The sequence below is a fragment of the Thermobia domestica genome, chromosome 17 (assembly GCF_964235325.1).
Source record: "Thermobia domestica chromosome 17, izTheDome1.hap1.1, whole genome shotgun sequence".
In the NCBI taxonomy this organism is placed as follows: Eukaryota; Metazoa; Arthropoda; class Insecta; order Zygentoma; family Lepismatidae; genus Thermobia; species Thermobia domestica.
In genome coordinates, this window is record NC_137470.1 from 172,128,426 (window position 1) to 172,151,963 (window position 23,538).

Below are 23,538 nucleotides of genomic sequence, written 5' to 3' on the forward strand. Positions count from 1 at the left end.
TAAAACCCTGTTTCCTCACATTCAGGATTTCTGCTCTATGCGCCTTAACCTTATCTCCGAAATAACAAAACAACAACGAAAGAATTCTGAAGCTCGTAACAAGCGAGAAAACTAGAGAAAATAAAAGAACCAGTGTGAAAATGGAAGCACTTTGAGGTGGGGGAGGAAATTTAGTGTGTGCCTAAAATATAGTTGTACTAGGAGAGTACTCTTGCAGACTAAGTGTTAATTTCTCAACCCATTCCAAAAGAAGCGTTTACTGGAAGTAAAACGCCTTGTGCAATACAATATGGAAAAGGTTATTATTTCTCAGTTCACCGTATTTTCCTCACAAAAGACTTGAAATCGTTTACGAACGTCCAACGACAAATTTTTTTATGTTAGCAGTCTGCCTCTTCTATTGAATGCTTGTTTAGCCTGCGCTATCTGGAACATACGTCGTTTTCACTTCTTCTTACCGAGGATATTAGACGTTCGTGTCTTAACATCTTCGATTTTCTCTCCATCTAGCCATACGTTTGTCTCTTCCTGTTCTGCTCTTGTGAACTTTATCACTTTGCTTTTCTTCTTATTTATCTTCATTTTGCATGCTTTTTCCAATTGGTAGTTAAAGTTTGAAATTGCTTCATGCAAGTCCTTTTCGTTCTCCGCTAACGATGCTATGTCATCAGTAGACTTCGGATCAATATGCACTAAAAAACGGCAAAATATGCATGCCAATATGCGCTAAAAATCACGAAAATATGCACTGAAAATATGCAAATATGCACTAAAAATTGTAAATATGCACCAATCAAAAGCTAAAGTTAAATGAAAAATTTTATTATCTTTAGAGAAAAATGTTGTATTACTTGAACTACATATACTTAGTGCATAACTATGATGCATTCATGCTACAATACACAACTATGTAGTTTTCTGTATTTTCTGACAAAAACCTGCATTTATCAGTCAAAACATTACTGTACATCAAAAATATTCCTTCCGTGTCACGGGGCGTTAAGAGACAGTATTTCAAAGAAGCAATGTTACTTGCCGATAAATCTTAAATTCGTCTGTCGTTGTTCCCAGAAACACTTTACCAGTACTTGCATTGGACAAGAATTTTATGCCAGGATTTCTTGCGTCTATTGACTGTGCGTTTCGAAGAAATGTTTGTCCGGTTGGTCTTGGTGGCGTCTGTGTCGTTATTGAATCAAACACTTTAAATGGACTACGAAGTCCTGATCATCGCTCTTCTAATCTCGTTATGATCTTTGAAATGATTATTGATAAACGCAAGTTTGCTTTTAATGTTTTCAGCTCCGCAAGCTTTCACAGCGTCTTGAAATATATATATATATATATATTAATTTACAAATAAAAAGAATGCGCCAAGTATCTGTCAATAAAGAATAAATATACTCAGAGAAGTAAATAAACATTTTTGGCATAAGCATATAGTAAAACCTGCCTACCGAAATTGAGCAGGACTCATAAAAATCTCCGTTAAAGGCTTTAAAGCTAACGAAGAAAGATCTATGCTTAAAAAATCAGTAAGGTACATAGTGGACATAGTGAGATAAAATAAAATGTACATAGGCCTACCGTATTCAATTACAGTATTTATTTATGCTACGAATAAAACTTAGTAAACAAACAAACTACGTACGGTTTCAAAGGCCAAGACAGAAAGTAGATACTATGCCCTTTTCAGCGCTCCTCCCTCTACTTTTGGCTCCCTTTTGATCTATTGTATTGTGCTCCTTGTTTCATGTCTCTAGACCAGCTAAAGAACGAGTTATTGGTATTTAGAAATTACTATGTACATTGCAGTTCGTTCAAAAAGTCGAACGGTATCTGGGGCCTTACATAGCTTTGTACTAAAGGTTATATGTATAAGTAGGGTAGTAAGTAAACGAAGACCTCTACAGACAACGTAGTTCATATACTTCTCTCACAGAATGTCTAAAATTTTTCTAAACATTGCATTTCGGAACTTGAAAATTTCCGTTTAAAGATATATTTGAAAATCTGTTGTTCGCAACACATGTTCCGTCTAATCAAGAGAATTTAACATTTTTTTAACCTTTAAATTCATGGGACCGTGAAATATTTCCGTTTAAAATAAATTTCCGTTTAAAAGGAGCCTGTTGAAGGCAGTTTTACTGTATTAAAAGCCTGTATTCAAAAACCTTATGTTCTTGTTTAAAAGAAAATAAATCCACTTGAACTTAGTTTTTGTAATCCAATTATGTGTAAATCCTAGAATATTTTCTTCTGGCGTAACATTGTCCATTAAACAGCAATAATTTACAATGTATAATATTGATACTTTAAATGGAATAAAGTGTTTTGAGCGAGAAATGGAGTATGAATGGGAAGAAGGTAAAGTTATCGAAAACATAACAGAAGACTTAGTAGGAAAGTTCGTTTCGAGAGACCGAGGTGCGTATCAAAGCAACACAAGCTTATATTTAAATACTCTCATAAATTCCTTAAAGGAGAACTTGGGAACTTATCTCAGAAAGTAATTGCTGCGACAGGTTTTAGATTTTGTAAAGGAAATATTGTAATTAATTTACAGCTCATTTTCAAAATGTTGTTCATTCCTCCCCGAAATACATTTTTCAACGGTTTCTTTGGGATGAACTCTGTCGAATATGAAAAAAAGGGGCCACATCTGGCTTATTTAATAGTTGTATAAACTCCTTACCAGACTTGAAACTGTTATGAAAATATAAGAAGGCCAAACAATAGAGCACTGCTGAAGTTTGAGCTTTTGCTGCCGAACAAAATAGAAATGTCCTCTTCTGAAAACAAGCTTACTTACTTTGAAAATGTTACTTGTTTAGCATACACTTTGCAAAATATATTTCATTTTTGAATTGTTAACGTCCTCAACTTCAAACCATTGTTTCAGAAGATTTTTCGGGTCTATTTGGTTGTAGTGTAACATATTTGTCCAATTTTTGTCCATTTTTGTTCACCCAAGAAAAAAGTTGTACCATTCAAATCAGGGGCGGATCCAGGGGGCGATCGGGGCTTTTGCCCCCCCAGAAGAGGAAACGTTCTTATTTTATATATAAATAAAACACATCCCAGAGTTCGGAGCTCTTAAAAGTAGCTCTAAGTAGCAGTATTACAACCCACCGCCCCCCAGAAGTCCGTCCTGGATCCGCCCCTGATTCAAATTAACTAAGAAAGCTCCTTCGTGGCTAAGCAGTTAGCGTATGCGCCTTTGTCGTGGGAGACCCGGGTTCGATTCCCGACAGGAGCTCAGGTGATTCGGATTGCACGTTAATCAGTAGGTCCCGTATCATATAGCCTCGTTGCTGAAAGGGACGTTAAACTTAAATTCAATTCAACTCAAATTAACAAAAAATGGTCATTTCAAAATTCCGACCACTTCGATCACCTGTAGTGCATCTTCAAATTTGAATTTTAACTAGCTCAGAATTTTGTCCATTTTTCTCCACCCAAGAACAAAAAAATTGTACCATTCAAATAAACGAGCGTCGGCCATTTCAAAATTTCGGCCACTTCGATCACCTGTAGTGTGACATCTTCAAATTGGAATTTTAACTAGCTCAGAATTTTGTGCAATTTTTGTAGAACCAAGAAAAAATTGTGCCTTTCAAATAAACGAGGGAGGGCCATTTTGAAATTCTGGCCACTTCTATCACTCATTGTGCCACATCTTCAAATTCGAATTTTAATTAACTGAGAATTTTGTCCAATTTTTTTGTCCATTTTTATCCACCTACGAAAAAAATTGGTACCATTCAAATAAACGAGCGTCGGCCATTTCGAAATTTCGGCCACTTCTATCACTCATAGTGCGACATCTTCAAATTCGAATTTTAACTAGCTCAGATTTTTGTCCAATTTCTGTCCATTTTTGTCCAACCAAGAAAAACTTTTATGCCATTCAAATAAACGACGGAGGGTGATTTCAAAATTTGGCCACATAGATCACCTGTAGTGCGACATCTTTAAATTCGAGTTTTAACAAGTTTAAAATCTTGTTCAATATTTGTGCATTCATGTACCACCAACAAAATATTTTGTACCATTAAAATAAACGAGGGAAGATCATTTCACAAATTGGTCACTTCGATTACTTGTAGTGCGACATCTTCAAATTCGAATTTTAATTAGCTCAGAACTTTGTCCAATTTCCCTACATTTTTGTACCATAAAAAATGTGCCATTCAAATTAACAAAGGAGAGCTATTTCAAAATTTTGGTCATTTCGATCACCAGTAATGTGACATCTTTAAATTCGAATTCCAACTAGATTAGAATTTTTCCTATTTTTGTAAATTTTTGTAAAACCAAGATAGTTGAAATTCAAATTTGAAAATGTCTCACTACAGGTGATCCAAATGGCTAAATTTTTAAATGACCCTCCTTTGTTAATTTTGGTGGTACAGAATTATTGACATGGTAAAAATATTCAAAAATTCGACACAATTCTGAGCTGATTAAAATTCGAATTTGAAGATGTCGCACCACAGGTGATCGAAGTGGCCGAAATTTTGAAATAGCCCTCTCTTGTTTATTTGAATGGTACAATTGTTTTTTCTTGGATGGACAAAAATGGGCAAAAATTGGATAAGATTCTGAGCTAGTTAAATTCAAATTTGAAGATGTCGCACTACAACCAAATGGCCCTAGATTTTTATTTTGGAATTCTTATACTGCCACAGGACCACACAATTTCAAACCCCCCCCCCCCACACACACACAGAACAGTAGCAACTTTCACTTCCGGGATGGGTAACGTGGAAATTTTGTTGTAGGTGATTTGACACCGGTATTTAGGCCTATATCTTCTTCCAAAAAGGTGACAGTCATGAATCACTCAACTCTTTCTTATTATCCTTTCACATGACTTTGGTAGATAATCTAAACCGACAACAATAAATTATTTCAAGATATTGAGTGCATTTATATTAGAAACTTGAAATTTTATTTATGAGGAAAGTTTTTGGACGTTAAAAATTATCAATTTGGTCGTTCCTTTAGATATGCATTTATATGCAGTAACGACATAAACGTGCACTAACCTCCGAAATATGCAAATATATGCACTATAAAACTCTGCTATTTTACCCCAAAACAGCTGAAATGAATTTCTGTTTAAAGAGCATATCAATATCACATCAGGAAAAAAACATGCAAATATGCAAAAATCCGAAGCCTAGTCATCAGCATACCCTATTGTTCTGAAACCCTGCCATTTACTTTTACGACTTTCTCGTTTTTATCAAAGAATTCTCCCATAACCTCTTTTATATAGACGTTGAACAGGAGAGATGAAAGTCTACATCCTTTCTTAATCCTTTAGTTATTCCTGCTTCCTTCTGCTCTCTTCCTGTAACAGCGGTCTGCTTCCTGTAAAGTTGGTATATTATTCTTCTGTCTCTGTAATCCACTTTCAGATTCTTCAACGCTCTGAACATGATATTTCAATCTACGTTCTCAAATGCTTTTTCCTATATCTACAAATGCTATCACAACTTGTTTATTTATTCTGATGTGCTGTTCCATGACCAACCGTTTACTTAGTTTTGTTTCCATTGTTTCCCTTTTTCTTCTGAATCCAAACTGGTCCTCCGATAGTCGTTCTTCAATTTTCCCTTCTATTCGTTGTGAAATAATTTTGTACAGTATTTTTGATGCATGGAAAAGCAAACTTAACTTTCAGTGTTCTTCGCATTTCTGTGCGCCTTTTCTCTTCGTGATAGGAACCAATATATTTTCTCGAAGTCTTTTGGTATTTCTCCCGAGATGTACATTTCATTAATAAGATTAAATAGTTCCTTCTTTGTTGCTGTTCCGAGATTCTAATCATTTCCGTTGGTATTTGATCTATTTCTGGGGCTTTACCATGTTGCATTTTCTCCAAAGCGTTGTCAAATTCTCAGTGTACAATTGATGGCCTTAATTCATTTTCATCGACGTCTTCTTCCTTTTGTATCTCCTCTTCGTTCATTCTGTCTCTGTAGAGTTCTTCAATGTGTTTTTTCCATCTTGTTATCTGCTCCTCTTCTATTATCGTTGTCCCGTCCTTGTCTATGATAAAGTCTATGCATTTCTTTTTCTAACCGACCTGTTTTGTAACCTTTCTATATGCCGATTCTGTGTTGCCTTTGACCATATTTTCTTGAATTTCCTTGCACAAGTTCTTTATCCAGTTTTCACTGGCCTTCTTTACTTCTCTGTTGATGTGCTTTGTGGACATAAACCATAAATTTCGATAACAAAATATACATATTTTCGTCATTATTTTCAAATATCTCTTTCAATTAAGAAAGATACTTGTTCCCAAACTATTTAATAAACATGAAAGACCGGAATCTGCTGACAATTAACTCATATCTTGAAGAAAGTGAATGACATACAGTAGTTTCACTTTCTATATCTTGTAAGTTTTGAATATTCTGTAATTAATATAGCATGGGAAAGCAAAATGGGAATTTCTGCCTCGTGAGATGGAATTTTATAACAGCCAAAGTTGGAATCACTGGACACGCTATACTGAGTTAAACACAAACTAAAAGAAGTTTGGAGAAGCAGGTAATGATAATTAAATGGATATTTTCCGTTTTCGTATGTAACATCTCATTTGCTACGTTCATTCTTTTTCACGATAAACCTTGAGAAAATTTGAGAACAAGAGAATACCAACTTGCTGTCTACCGAAAAAATATTGCAGTACTTTTTGGTATTATGTTATTACATATTTGTTTAACCTTGAAAGTGTACACATAAAGGGTTCTCAACCCTTTCCACCGATGTACCACCAAAGCATATTAATTGTTAATACCACCATAAGTCGTATGTACCAGGAAATGACACTCGCGTATCACCAGTGGTACGTGCACCACAGGCTGAAAGGACCACAGTCTGGTCTAAAGTATAGTTTTCAAAAATTTTGAGTTGACTTCATTTTGAGTTTAACGTCCATTTCTTCAGCGAGGTTGTATTAGACGAGACCTACTGATTAACGTAGAATCCGAACCATATGCGTTCCCACCAGGAATCGAAGGTATCGTTTACAAGCATCATGCTATACACATATGAAAGGGAACTTCATCGAATTATTTCTTTGCCTTGTCAGTCTTTAGCATATGTTGATTTGCTAAATGTTTACAAGCCAAGTATCATACAGTTGCCATCAACAGTGGATACTAGCTTATTCATTTTTACTACTCTTATTTAAAAACGCTAAGTACTATTTTAATCCTTGTCTTCACATTCTTCACATTTTGGACTTATTTCATACTCAAGTCATTATAGGGTACCTTTATGCAAAGTTTCATATTTCTATCTCATTGGGAAGTACCTAATCAATTTGATGAGTAAGTCAGTAAGCCTGAAAACTGCATATTTTAGGGGTTTAGTAATCAAATATGGTTAAAGGTAGGAATGTGAGATCCTGTGTATGAGCACATCTCTAAGATGTCTCCTTAAATTCTAAATTTCATGTTTCTATCCTTAAAAGAATCGTGTTTACAGAGCCTCGAATTCGGCGATTTTACCCAAAACTCTTGTTCGTGTATAACTTGTTTACGGCAGTGCAGGCCAATTTTCATTTTCTTCGCGGAACTTGGCTGCCATGCACTGCCGTGCATGTTGAATTAGATTAAGAGCGGCTTTCCAAGAAATCAACTATGATTAAACCTTTTGAAATCATCAGATTCTAAAGAAAATCTTAGCTTTTTACTTAAGAGGAACTACGCTCATACTCTAATGTTACTTTAGATTCATGGTTTGTTGCTTTCAGAGCAATTGCATAAGTAGAAAAAAAAATAGATTAGCACTCAAATTTTATATATGACCCTAATCAACATACAAGCAAATATAAAGGTGAATAATTTCAGTAGTTTTCCTAATAGAAACTAGAGGTACGTAATTTTGTGGACGCATGGAATCACTAATATTCCAAATGTCATTTGAACATATATCATTGTGTAGGTGTAGAAGATCACTAATATTCAAAATATCACCCGAGCATACACAATTATGTAAGTGGATGGGATCACCAGTATTGCAAATATTAACTAACGTACATTAAATGAGTATGTATAATTGGGAAGGTGGATGGGCTCACTCAGTACCCCAAACATCACCCGACAAGTAATTGAGTAGATTAGTGGGGTTACTAATATTCCACATGTCACCCTACCATACATACTTATGTAGGTGGATTAGTATACTATTATCCAAATGTCACTCAAACATTCATAATTGTTTGGGTCTATGGGATCGTGAATATTCCAAATGCTACCTGAATATACCCAAACATATAGATGGATGAAAACAAGAATATTACAAGTGTCAGCTGAATATACATAACAGCATCAGGTGGATCAGGTTATTATTATTCCAAACGTCAGACATACATAACTCTATGGATAGATGGCATCACAAATATTCAAAATGTCATCCAACATATATAATTTTCTAGGTTGATATAATCATGTATATTCCAAATGTCACCTGATCATACATACTTGTGTAGGTGGATGAAATAACCAATATCCATAATACCATCTGAACATACAGTACACAAGGGATCATCGATGGAACTTAATAACCACTACCGTAAGACGAGGTTACTTCCCACAAGATTTAAGCAATTTTAAAGAAAATCGCATGTAACAACGTAATGATTTAAAACGCCGTATTTTAAATATATAATAGCCAGATATATAGGAAAATATTAGTGAAAGTTCATTAGTAAGGACTTAGTGTGGCCATAGTTATTGAAATATAAACTCTGATGCAAAGTAACCCCATAGGTGAGAGTACTTTGCACAACATACAAAAAAGTATGTTGAACAAACGAACATAATGTTTCTGTGCAATGTTTTCCCTTCAGTATTTATACATTTCATTTTCTACAAAAAAAAAAAAAAAAAAAAAAAAAATGCATGTAATCTACAAATATTGATATTAGAATGATTGTACCGGTATCGATACTTACTATGAATTACCAATATTTGTAAAGAAAATTATGTATTTTCTCGTACCGGCACAGGAACCACATTCTGATAGTTTAGCATCTGTCCCACAAAAATACCAACTCAGGAAAAGAAAATTCACGTGAACTGATTTGTTTTGGTTATTCCTTTTGTCCAAGAATATCATCCCAACCGTAATCAGTGGAAGATTTACGGGGTTTGAGGTTTTAGGCTGAAGCCCAACCAAATCGTATGATTTTTTAAAAAACGTAGTGTTAGTCATTCCTTGCTATAAGCTTCAAGACCCCCCCAAAAACTCTAGTGATTTAAAAAAAAAAAAAAACAATCCTTTGTGAGTGAACCCCTTTTAAACTATTTTTCTAGATGCGCCACTGTTCATAATTTATTTTCCAACAAGAAAATTCATTCCGGCATCTACCTAAATAGGAAATTTGCCTAAATTTGGAATGCAGGTAACAATTTAATCTCTAAGAGGTATTTTGGACCGGTGAAAAGTAACCCCGATTACAGGCCTTCTCTCAGATTTACTTTTTTATGACTTTAAAACGTTTCAAATTTCAATTTCAACTATTGCATCAAAGTTCCATTATACACAGTAGTATTCTACGAAGCTGACTTAAAGGGTCTTTCCTAGTAAGATAGTGAAATCGGCCCTTGATCCAAATTGGGTCGCTAGTAACCCAAAAGGTTACCCTTGCGCTAAAGCTATCTCAAAAGAAAAAAATGATCCTCTGCCCCCTCCCCGTACCGAACTATCGTACCGCGATTGTGTCCATTTCGGAATAGAAACACCAAATATATTTCCGTAAGAGTGCTTCCACTTCAACCGACTCTTGCACAGCGAAGTTACACACACCTCGCGCCGGTTCCTCGTATCTATCAGTGCTTGCTTCAGTAGCCTGGCCGCACACAGTGACGCTCTCTACCGCGAGCTATGTAACTTTGTTCTGCAAGAGTCGGTTGAAGTGGAAGAACTGTTATGGAGATATATTTGGTGTTTCTATTCCAAAATGGACACAATCAAAGCAGCCGAAAAACGACAGAAGCGGAAGTGACACAAGAGAAATGAAAATTATGAACTTTGGAAAAGGATTGTTTGAAGGGGCCTTCACAATGAGGCTCTAAAATGGAGGAAAAACGGTGTGAAAAAACGTTTGGTTAAATTGTTTCTTTTTGACAATGTTGCCATCACTTTCAAACCCCGAAAAAATATATGTTGTTGCTAAGAGTATAACAAATTTTTTAACCAAAAAATCAGCGACGTGTCACCCCCAATTTTTTTTCCATATTTTTTTTTAGAAATTTTCAACACGCAAAAGAAAAATAAAGAAAATATGCATCAATGGTCTTGAAAAAAAAATGCACCTTTACACCTAGATAGTATCTTCAATCTGTGAAACTTTCAAACTTTTTCGACCACCTCCACTGTTTTTTTTTTAAAAAAAAATATTGAATTTTGACATGTATGATACAATAATTCGGTAAGGGGGGGTAGGGGGTCATTTTCTAAGGTAGTTTTAGGTCAAGTGTAACCTTTTATTTCAATAGTGACCCAATTTGGATCAAGGGCCGATTTCACTATGTTACTAGGACAGACCCTTTGACGGAAATTCTTGTAGGTGATATTTTTCAATTTTTTTCGGCCTTTACAATGACTGTTTTCCATACCTCTACAACAGAAAACCCACCGGATAATTAGAACTGATGTTAACCCCCAACATCAAAGCTAAAATACAGTTAGATGCTCTAGTTTACGATGGCAGTTAAAACTTCCTCCTTGCAGTTCATTGTTTTACCGTGAGAGGACTGTGCAACTCTTTTCATATTTTGTGCAAAGTAACCCCTGATGTGCAAAGTCTTACGGTATTTTATAAATTTTACACGAGAGATAAAACAACATCGTCGCTTACCATGCTGTTCTCCTGAACCCAAGTATTTTATAAAATAGCATCCTTGCCTGTTTTATAAGATTCTTGCCTGAACCGGAGTTATCGTAAAGATTTCATCATTTCCTACCAACATTATCACTACTAAACCCGAAATTGGAAAATGTGAAGTTATCATGTTCTTTCCGTGACGGCACTTGTCTCAAAAGTTAACGATTAGAGAATTTTTATATTAGTTTGGAGCATTGTTTCTTCCAAAAATGTTATTTTGGGGTGTACTTTTTCTAAGGAGACTAGTGTTGCCACGAGACAAGACACGAGACGGAACCCTTTTTGACGAGACACGAGACGAGACGAGACGTCTCGTGTTTCGAAAATGCAAACGCTGGTGGGAAAGGCAAAGATTGAAGTTGCCAGTGGTCATATAGATTGCAAAAGGAAAATCCCCTTTGTGAGAAAAGATTTTGAATGACCTTCATAGAAAAGTGTCGTCATCTGTCTATTGAATGAAACAATCGTGATACATGAGCTTCCGGAAATATCATCCTTAATGTCTTGTCCCAAATTCCCCTTGCTGTAAACTGAGGAATTGTCTATTTATTTTTCATTTCTGGCTGGAATGATGAAAACAAAACAAAGACAGGGAAGATTTTTACAAGCTCAAGAAACCGAACTACCACCATCATCCATTCAATTTGAAAACTGGGTACATTCTTCACAGTGGTCTTTATTCTTTTTGCTAAATGCACCGAAAACGGCAATTGAAGCACGTCATATTGCAACTAAAATTTTTTCTCCTCTCTCCCTCTCTCTCGTGCGCGCGCGTGCACACACATACACACATACTTTTACCATTTTACCAGTTGTAAAATTCAGCTCTTCGTTTGGAAGCGGGGCGAAGGACAAAGAAAGCCAAGATATTGTCGACGAACCCTTTAAATTGTTATCTGCATTCAGTAAATTTATGATACTAGCGATAACACTTAAAGGTGAAGATGTTTTACAGGGGGTCTTTGTTTTGTTCCGCGGAAATGCTGGATCTGACCAGAGTGCGAAATTGTCCTCCGCTTCCATGTTGAGAGGAGGGGAATACTTCCCTTTCCTAATGAATAATATTAATTAGAACCTGAATTATCTTCAGAAACGGTTTCCTACAGACACATAAAACCTTTCGAACTTGATAAGTGTAAAGAACATTTGGTATAATATTCATGGAACTCCGTCGAAAGCAGAAAATATCATGAGAACGGGCAAAATTTGAACAATGAAGAACATAATTAACAAAAAAGAAATAGGATACCAAACCATATTCTCTCCAAATTTTTCAGACTGAAATCCTCTTTTCCTGCACGATTTCGCCCCCTGACACTGATATGAAAAGACAAGTGCTGTTAAAATCCATACACATGACTCTTCCGGGACTCAACCCGGGGTCTTCGAGCCAATGGTATATCGCCGCAGACCGCTCGGCTTGGTATGAAAGTGTACGTTGTACGATCACGAATAGATCATGACGATATAAGAAAATGTTTTTAAAAAGTCGCCATCGTTAATCGAAAATGGCCACCCAAAAATCATTTTTTACACTACTAGCTAATCTGGGTGTACCGTCATGAGTATGTTACACAAACGGGGCGAACACCATATAGGGGCACAGACCCCGCGGGTATGGGGACAGATTTGTAAAATGGGGATGTAGAATGTCCCCCAAGCATTCTTTCCTCCGACGTGTCATTCAGCTTCCAGTACTATGGCATTTTAAATAGAGCTTATTGTGCAGTAACCAATAAAATTTGAATTAAGTACTTTTATTAAAAACTAACTAACTCCATGGCCTATGGAACCCGGGGGGTTCAATGCCGCGTTCACAAAAGCTCTCCACTGACTTCTATCCTTAGCTAACTGAATCCAGTTTCTACTTTGTATTCAAATCTCTGCGAGATCCATCTTAATATTGTCCTCCCATCTGCGCATAGATCTTTCTAATGGTCGTTTGGTCTTCCAGTCAAGACTTTGAAAGCGTTTCTACTTTCTTCCATTCTAGCTACATGACCCGCCCACCTAAGCCTCCTAGACTTGACGACCCTAACAATGTTGAATAAACCGTGTAAATTATGTAGTTCCTCGTTATGAAGTTTCCGCCATTCCCTATCCCCGTTCCTCTTGGGTCCGAATATTCGTCTCAGGATTTTGCTCTCAAATACTTTCAGTTTATGTTCTTCCCTCAGAGTAAGCGACCATGTTTCGTAACCATAGAGAACAACAGGCATGATTATCATTTTGTATATTTTAAGCTTCAGATTCCTTGACAGAATTCGCGACAAGAGATTTTGAACCGAATAGTAACACGAATTCCCTGCTTTCAGTCGACATTTAATTTCTTCGTGAGTGTGATTTTCCTCTGTTAGTAGTGATCCTACTTTTATTACTCAATAAAACTATTTTGTTCTAAGCTTTTTTTTTTTTTTTTTTTTTTACGAGTGTCACTACGGAAGTTTTGAGATACGCATTATTGTGGCACAGTATTTGAATTCTAACAATTGCGTTCGGAGTGGTATCCAGAGCGAAGAAAGTTTCAACTCGCCTCGCTTATCGGCGAGGCCGTATCGCCTTCACTTGTTTGTTGATGTGAGCAATATTCGGCTGTCTAGAATGGAGCTCGAAAGGGAACATTTTCGGGCAATGAACCTTTACGATTTCAAAACTGGTTTGAACGAGACACAAAGCCTTGACCGTTTGGAGAGGGCATTTGGGGACCTTGCTCTTTCCCGTGCTACAATTTTTTGGTGGTTTGGTGGATTCAAAAGAGGCCGGACATCATTAAAGATTAAGAGAGAGCTGGACGTCCGGCAACATCTTTGTCAGATGAAAACATTGCTGCTGTGGAACAAATAATTCGAGAAAATCCTCGAACAACTTTTAAGTACATTGAATCCACAGTGAACATTGGATCGCCAACAGTAAAAAAAAAAAAAAAAAAAAAAAAAAAGATTCTTCATGATCATCTTCGGCTCAGGAAGGTTTCATCTCGTTGGGTGCCTCACACTTTGAACAGCAGAAGAACATGCGTGTGGAATGGTGTGAAGAAATGCTTGCAAGATTTGATGGAAGCAATTCTCGACGCGTCTCTGACATTGTTACTGGTGATGAGATTTGGATCTATCAATTTGAATCTTAAAGTAAACGCCAGTGTACAGTTTGATCTTTCCAGACGAAAATCCACTCACGAAAGTGAAGCGACCGCGATGTATGGGGAAGAAGACGGTCGCAACTTTCTTCTCCAAATCTGGCCAAGTTGCAACTGTTCCACTTCAAGAACAAAGGACTGTTACTGCTCAGTGATACACCACTGTTTGCCTAACAAAAGTGTTCCAGAAGCTTCGGGAACGGCGTCCAAGAACTGGATTGCGTGAGATCCTGCATCATCATGACAACGCGTCCGCACATACGGCCAACATCACAGTTCAGTTTTTAGAATCTACGGAGATCAAACTTATGACTCATCCGCCGTATAGCTCTGATCTGGACCCGTGTAATTTTTTTCTGTTCCCCAGGATCAAAGATCGCATGTGTGGGAAGAGATTTTGCAGCCCTGAAGAAGCTGTAGTGGCTTACGAGAGAAAAATTTCAACACTTGAAAAAAAGACTGGCAACACTGCTTCCAAAAGTGGTTTTCGAGGATGCAAAAGTGTGTACAGTGTAATGGTGAATACTTTGAGAAAATGTAAGTGTTAAATTGATTTTAAGCATGTAAGTTATTTCACATCTCAAAACTTTCGTAGTGACCCTCGTAATTGCAACAAATCTAAACATGCTAAATTGGAAAGTAGTCTTTGGATTGGCCTGGGTTAACACTGCAAAACCTAAAGGCTGGAATATATGAAATCAAAGTATATACCTAGGTATATCTTTCTGGAATATATGAAATCAGGTGTCTTCGTCTTCGATGTACCTATGAGCAATTTACTGTATATTCGTATATTGAAACTCGTCAAATAAATTTCAATGTTTCAGAATGTAAATAAATAAATAAATAAATAAACAAATAAAGAAGTCAGGGTCGAGGAGAATCAGACAACGAACAGCAGAGAAATATTATCTTGCAAACTATTTGTTCTTGCCTTGTGATCTTTTCTGAATTTACTTTTAAGACGTTTAGGCAACTTTGGCTCACGCTGAATGAATGATGATGGGAAAATTAGTAGAATGAAGAAAGTGGTAGGATACGAGGCAACTCCTAGAAAACAGACACATTCGTTTTTTCACCACAAAGCTCACATGGCACTAACCGAGATCGAACCGACTACCACACGCATCAGAGGTGAATGCTTCACGGTGTACTTTTTTTTAGCTACCGTGAAATTTCTTGTCTTGTGTGTTCTGGGCAGAGTTGGCGTGGGTTAATGAAAACTTGACCCGCGACCCACTGACCCAGCACCCACCGTGATCCATGACCCACTGACCCACTACCCACCGTGACCCACTCTGACCCACTACCCACCATGACCCACCTTGGCACACCGTGACCCACTCTGACCCACCACCCACCGTGACCCACCACCCACCATGAACCAATCTTATCCACTGTAACCTACTCTGACTCACCAAAATCCATTTTCATCAACTGTGAACACGATCCACGGCCTCTTCTGTACTGACTAAAGAGTTTACACTTGTAATAAAACAAGACTGTGAAATTGTCACTAATCGGAGTTTGTATTTCTAGTCAATGGCTCAAACACTAATCTGTTACAATAACGGTGGATCTGACCTTTACGATATAATATGGTAAAGTGTTTGTCAGTGAAGACATTGAAACAGTCCGAGGTGGGGGGGGGATTAGTGTGTGCCTAAAATATACTTGTACTAAGAGAGTATTCTTGCAAGTGTTAATTTCTGAACGCATTCCAAAAGAAACTTCTATTCGCAGGAAAATACCTTTGTACAATATGGAAAAGGTTATGGTTTCTCAGTTCACAGTATTTTTCTCACAAAAAACTATAAAAATCAGTTTTCCATAGTGTATAAAGGTGCTTGGGTACCCTATGTGAGAGCATCTCCATAAAGTGTGCTCATAATTGTAATTTGTGTAATCACTAAAACACCACGTTAAATTTAAGTTACAAATATGCATAATTGCAATTATTATGAATATTTATTCAACGTAGTTTACCTAAAGCAAAGAAGAGACTTACTAAAAATTAGGTACAAAGTTGAATAACACAAATAAGCCATTAGTAATACAAGTATACATTTTCCATAACTCGTAATTTTCCACCTTAAAATAAACCTGAAATAGGGTTTATTTCCTGTTTGTAACTTTTTCGTAGTAAATCATCCGCAGCGGAATGATGTCCAACCTTCAGCCAAGAAATAACTAGCTCGTCTACTTTGAGCTTGTCTAGTAGTGCGCCATTAACATTGATGAACAACAAGTTAGACAATGTTTGAGCACTTAGTCTATTTCTAATATGTCATCTGTAAATTCATAAGGGGAAATCCTCGTTCGCACTCTGTCGTGGAAATTGATAATACTTCTACCCGATTTCTGCAACTCCTCATCGACAGTCTGCTTGTTAGACTTAAGTCTGATAACGATTTTTCTTGGTCAGTTTTGAAATACTCAGAAAGAAGTATCATCTATCTATCACCATGCAATACCTTTTCCATTTCGACCATGTCAGTTGGCAATGTCGACTCATGGAGATTAGTAACTTCATCTACCACACCTTCGATAGGGAATCTTGTGAATAAATTATCAATTAAAGCCTAATAAACTGATGATTTCTTATTTGTTTATAAAAAGAATTTTTGTAATTACACATGAAGGTTATTACACATGCCATTACCAAGTTCCCTCACCCCGTCTAGAAAGCGAAAGGGAACGAGGTTCCTGGAAATTGTTCAGAGGTGAATGGGAATTTCCCTCCTTCTTCAATTACCACAGTGTTTGCCATCTGCCAAATTACGATAAATTTCAATTAAATTATCATAGTATAATTATTTCCTAGTTAAATTATCGATACTTTTCAATGGAAAAAGGATGAAATTTGAAAGTTCCAAATCAAGGTAAGTAGACGAACGTAAAGGGAAAAAAAATTAAATTTTTCATATAATTATGCGTACGGTCCAAACTTAAAACTTCCGTGTAATTAAGCTTACAGCACATATTTTATGCCTATTTTTCTCACAACTTTATGAGTTGATTGCCCTGTGCTGTAAGCGCTCAATATAATAAACATAAGCTTCAGCAATTATTATAGTAGAAAGCAATGGATTATAGTAGAAAGCAATGAAGCCAAGCACTGTATTTTTGTTTCTGATTTTTTTTCTTAAATAACATCGATCGTTTTCGATCATTTCTACAAACCAACTCACTACCAATTTTCCATTTATAGAAAGTGCCCCCCCCCCTTATAATGGAGAATTTAAAAAAAAATGCTAGGACACATTCTGTTTATTTTCAATAAAGAGTTAATACACTGAATTTCAGCTCCGTAAATTTAACGGCGTGGGATATACTCATTTTTTTCCCCGCAGAAATTCGAATCCTCACTACCTCCTTAGGATATTATGCATTATAATGAATGCAATATAACATCCCAGTTTGGATTAAAACCTAAGTATATACCAAAAGTCATTTCATTTGACTTTGCAATTTGACCGTGATGATCAGACACACATAGTTAGCTACATTCAATTTTTTATATAAAAATTTATATATTACAGTGATTCAAAAATGTATTTTTTCCAGTATTTGGCTCCTATAAAAACTCACAGGTCTCGAAAGCTAGGCAGTAGTATAAGTCCTATTGCTATTAATACAATTAGAAATATCAATATCCAAAAGTGCCTGAAGTTCTTTTTTCACTTGTTTACATATACTTACGACAGGTAAATAAACAGAAACAAATGGAAAAGGAAGGGAAATGAAGGTCTTGAAAGTAAAACGAAGACAAATTTACCAGTCTTCAGAAGATACTGTCTCCAATGCAGTGAGCAGAGTGGGTCGGTAGATCATACTGAGTAGGCGGGTCGAAGTGGGTCATGGTGGGTGGTCGGTCGCAGTGGGTCATGGTGGGTGGTGGGTCACAGTAGGTCATTGTGGGTGGTGGGTCACAGTGGATCACATGCTGTTGACCCACGACCCACTAACCCACTCAGAAAACTTGACCCACTTGACCCACTGACCCACACCATCTCTGGTTCTGGGTAATAACTTTGTTTTGTCTTGATAAGCATGTTACAGTCTGCTACATTTTACTTTCGTTCGTATGATATGCCACAATATTTTACGAGACAAGACGAGACAAAACGAGACAAACCAGACGAGACGAGACACGAGACGAGACATGCTTTGCACGACATGAGACGAGACAACAGTAGAGGAGACCAAAATAATATGTCTATTATATAATAATAAATAGATCAGTACCAGCAGTGCCCCCCCCCCTCGGAATGCTAAGTGTGCTCCCCATGGAACATTTTTTTTCTGAAAGAACGACTGTTTTGGATGCACGACGAAAATGAATTAGGTTTTCCAAACGTGACTCTTTCGTATGCAAGATTCGGAGAAATTTGGGCACTTTCCTGAAGTTTTCAACAAAAAAAAAAAAAAAAAAAAAAAAAAAAAAATAGCATTCTATTTGGATGCCCTTAAAGATCCCGTATTCTGGGTATATTCACGAAAGATACTTAAGAAAGTAACTTATTTCCTTTCTGTATGACATGTAAAAAATACTGAATTTATTTATCAATGAGATGCCAGCAATAAAGTTAGAGAATAACTTACGTGCTATTCCTCTGAGCTATTTGAACGACCAGGTAAAGGTTTGCTGGATCCATAGATTTTTAAGAAATTGTTTCCAGGGACACGAGCATACTTCGCCCATAAGTGCCCTTTAAAAAATATAAACAAAGAGTGTAGGATTGTGAATCAGCCGTTGATCACGCACACAGCAGATTACTAGTTATATGATGTTCGAGGAATTAGAGCAAGAACGGTGGTTATAGCAGTTTTATATTACTAGAAAATCTGAGAAATATTCCTGTTTACAAGAAACTTTCTCCAAAATATAAAATTTCAACTTCTGAAAAAAACAAACAAAATATAAGTTTTTGCCAGAAGTTGCGATCTTTTTAACTTTGAAATTTTCCATTCTAGCGCCACCTGTTAACCCCCATTTAAGTTAAGTCCACTTGAATAACAAAGCACTCATTCGTCCCTAACACGTCCGCAAAATAAAGTCTTGATTACGTCAGATGTCAATTCTCAGTGCCATTGTCAGTCAATATTAATTTTCAAAATAATATTGCTGTTTTCCACTATTCGTTGTACTCTTCAACATGTCTTGCTGCCATACAACTTATACCGGTGCTTTAAGAACATGGTCAATTTATAGGACACAATATTATAACCAGTTGAGAATGCTCCAAGAACGTTGGCAGAAAGAACTTAAAAAAAGAATGGAGAGATGGAGCGGAAAGATAACTGATTGTTCTTTACATATAAATCTTTTTATCCGCACCTTCTTCTGTTTCTCGCAAAATAGCATACAGTTCCCGCGATATGGCTCCTTAAATATTCCGAAATTCGAAAAATTTTGGACAATATCTATGGAAAGGTGGCCAGTTGGCCAGTAACCATTTGATCAGTGGCCATAGGTTACTATTTGGTACCAAAATATTTACCATCCTTTTAGGTATTGATCAACACCAATATCATCTCTCTATACAGTCAGTAAGTTATGGTTCCCGAGATATGGCTCCTTAAACATCAGGAAATCGGCCAATTTTTTGGCCAATATTACGAGAACGGTAAGTCATGGAGAGATGATATGGGTGTTAATCAATACTTAAGAGGATGGTAAATATTTTGGTACTCATATTAATTGGTGGTCACTGGTTAATATTTGCTATCGAAATATTTACCATCCTATTAGGTATTGATCAACATCAATATGACTTCTCTATGACTTACCGTTCTTAAATCTCCCGAAATCGGCCATTTTTTGGCCAATATCTCGGGAACGGTAGAAGTGACGCGAAAAATATAATCCCTTTCTCAGATAGTTTTTGATGTTCCATCGAATGCAGGGTTCAAAATATAAAAAAATCACAAATTACAGGCAGACGGACAGAGAGACAGATACACAGACATAGAGAATTCAGTAACGAATTTTTTAAGTTCGTTGATAATACCATAAACGTAATAACGACTGCTTCCATTTCAGCTTCTTAGTACAGGGAAAGGACGTTGGTGGCAGCACTCTGCAGTACACTTTTTTGAAGAAGCCATCTGTTGTTAATATTTGCAATTGATGGATGAATGCTATAGATATACCACATTGAATTAACACCTACTCTTCCGTTCCAGGCGGTGTTATCGGCTGAAGGAATTCCACTCCCTTTAGCTAAGGCTCTCTTGCTTAGCAACAGCTGAACCCTTATTGGCTCAACGCGTGAATGTGTCGAGAGTGTGAGCTTTAGTTGCATTTTTGCCACGGCTCAAGTCCAGCCGCGTAATAACGTTTCAAATATAGGAGGGGGCAAGTCTTTTTGTTGCGCCCCTCTCTCAACAGCGCCCCCCATCACAGCGCGTAATTTCCACTAATCTTTACAGTATTACTGTTGTGTATTTGAGTGTATGTGTCTGTGTGTGTGTGTGTGGGGGGGGGTGTAATTGCAATTTACGAAAACAGCTATACATTTGAAAAATTAAAATATTAGACTTACTTGAAGTAAAAACAGCTTCTTCACCCACTCAATGTATTCATTTAACACAAGAGTCGTACATTAGTAAAACTAGTAGACCTCAGGATACGTATGAAGTACAGTTTACTATTAATTAATCACTAAATAGTACATGATTGTTCTGTATACGTTCGGCACTAAAGCCACATTCTCACTCTCCAGAACTCATAGACTGAAGACATATCACAACCACAAAAATTTTTTTTAAAGTGATCAATAGAATCTCACAATACACCTACATGCACACTTTTCTTATTTTACTAGTACATGATTGAACTGCACTTCGTATTGATATACCGCACTTGAGATGCAAAATAGCCGGATTTTTGAGACGTGCTTTATTTTCATTTAAAAAAACGGCTTTTGGAAAGAAAACGGAAATTTTCGCACTTTTGACACAACTAGCATCTCATAAGTCCCACGTTGGTTGCCTAACCATGATATCAAGTTCTTGACATTTATACATATTGAAATGTGTTGTTTGGGTTGCTTAAAGTCAAACTGGCAGACAAGAAAAAGTATCACACTATTGTTTCAGATACTCTTCAATACCTAATATTAGAGTTGAAAAGGTTCATAATTAATTTGTTTATATTTCAGAAGAAAATGTTTTACTAATAGCAGCAGCATAATATTATTTAGTTTAAGGAACTGGAGCAACAAAGCTTAGTGCGGTTGCTCTTACCTTTTATTTTTCTTCAGAATACAGTATTTTTTTAAGTTATGATGGGGAAAGAAAGCTGGAACACTGTTGTTTCTTCACTAAATATGAAATATTAAAAGAAAAAATCCCAAGCCAAAAAAGCATGGAAAATATTTTTTTTTAAAAAAAACTTTTTTTCGAGACTTTAAACCACTATTCTGAACAGATATTGTTCCTACCACTAACTTTCACTAAAACTTTTTTCGTCGTTAAATATTATTCTAAGAACTGTACAAACAATTCGTTCGAACTAGAAAACCCTATACATTAACCCTTTTGAGATTTCCATTTTTTAAGGTAAATTTTAGACTTTCAGTCAAGCAGCTATTGCGTCGAGACTATCATAGAATCATGGTTCACACCCCGTTTTGTTCGGGATGAAACAGTGTTTTCCTAATTTGTAAATTTCCCTAATATGTACCTAAGGCAATAAAATTTGTCCAAATTGGGAAAAAAGGATTTTTTTCTAGAAAAAATCCCCATTTCCTGCGAATTTCTTCCCTCCGGTACACAACATGGACACGCGAATGTTACCAAAAAAAGAAAAGAAAACTTTGCTTCACTCCAAACAAAACGAGGTATGAACCATGATACTGGGGTAAATAGTCTTGGTGCTAAAATTCATTTCCAACTGTACCATTCAAATTTCCCCTTTATGTACCAGAGGTGAAAAAATCCCGCTCAAATTGGGAAAAAGAGATTTTTGTCAGGAAAAATAACCTTTTTGAGATTTTCCCCCCTAGATACATGTTAGCGCCATGACAGTGGTACAGTCCGAAACGTTACTTCATTACAAATAAAACGAGGTACGAACCATGGTTCTACAATGAACACTCTTGACGCTAGAGCTTATTGAATAACAACACATTAGTAACTATTACCCAAAAACGGGGAGGGAAATTTAGTAAATCAGCTCTAGCACCAAGACTATTTATTCTAGGATTACGGTTTGTACCTTTTTGTTTGTAATGAACCATCGTTTTAAATCGTATCACTTGCATGTCCCTATCATGAACCTGAGGGGAGAAATTCACGCCTAAAATGTATAAAGAAAAGCGGGAAATTCAAATTTCAAAAATTAACTTTTTCGGAAATTTATCTCTTCAGGTAAATGACAGAGCAATGGTAATGGTACCATTGGAAATGTTGCATCATTACGAACAAAATGAGGTACAAACCATGATCCTACGACAAATAGGGATAAGTTGTAGCTACTTTACTAAACACATTGACTAAAAATGTGTAATAGCGGGAAAATTTAGATTTTTTTTTTGAAAAATCACTATTTACCCTACGATCATGGTTTGTACCTTGTTTTGTTTGAAATGGTGGTAGGGATTTCCGAGAAAAGAAAAAGGTCTGAAAAATCCCCTTTTTTCACTTTGGGCGGGATATTCCCGCTTCTGGTACATAATAGGGAAATTTGAGTGGTACAGTTGAAAACATTTCTTTATTATGAACACAACTGGGTATGGACCATGATCCTAGGATTAATAGCGATGTGTTAGGATTTTTTTTAAAAAAAAAGAGCTCTAAAAATTATCCTTTTCTTTTTTCCTTCGTCCATGTTTCAAACATCACTGCCCCCAGGCATCGCAAGCGTGACTGCAAAATTCCCATGAAACACATTCTTTTATGCTTCCTCATTTGAATGAATGCAAAAAACACAGTGTGAAAAGCTTTACTAGAGATTTATAAAGCAAATTCCGAAGGTCGACGCCATGGTTCAGATCTGTACCAAAAGTTCCCAAAGGGTTAATATATTTACCCTTCTTTTTTCTTATGAGTGATCGATTATTCTTGATTGTTGAACTCATATTTATTTTTCTTCAGAATGCAGTAATTAAGTCTCTTTTTCTTCTTATAATGGGGAACAAAGGTGGAAAGTACTTTCTTCATTAAAGTTGAAATATTAAAAAAAAAATCAAAATTTTTTTACAGGCATAAAAGCGGTGGAAAAAACTTTTTTGAAAGCCGTTTTTTGAGCACTTGCGTACATAACATCCAACTTTTAATATATTTAAGAAGAACGGAACAATATAGTTTCAATTTGATTAAATGTTCAATGTAAAAAATAACGACCCACTGTGATCCTATAGCTCATTTCGACACAAAAATTGCACACTTCGAAGAGCAGAATTCATACTTTTCCGAAGATAGTTGCGCGGTAGTAGCTATTTGTGAATTCTCTACACTGTTTTTTCACGTCCAGTAAGTCAAG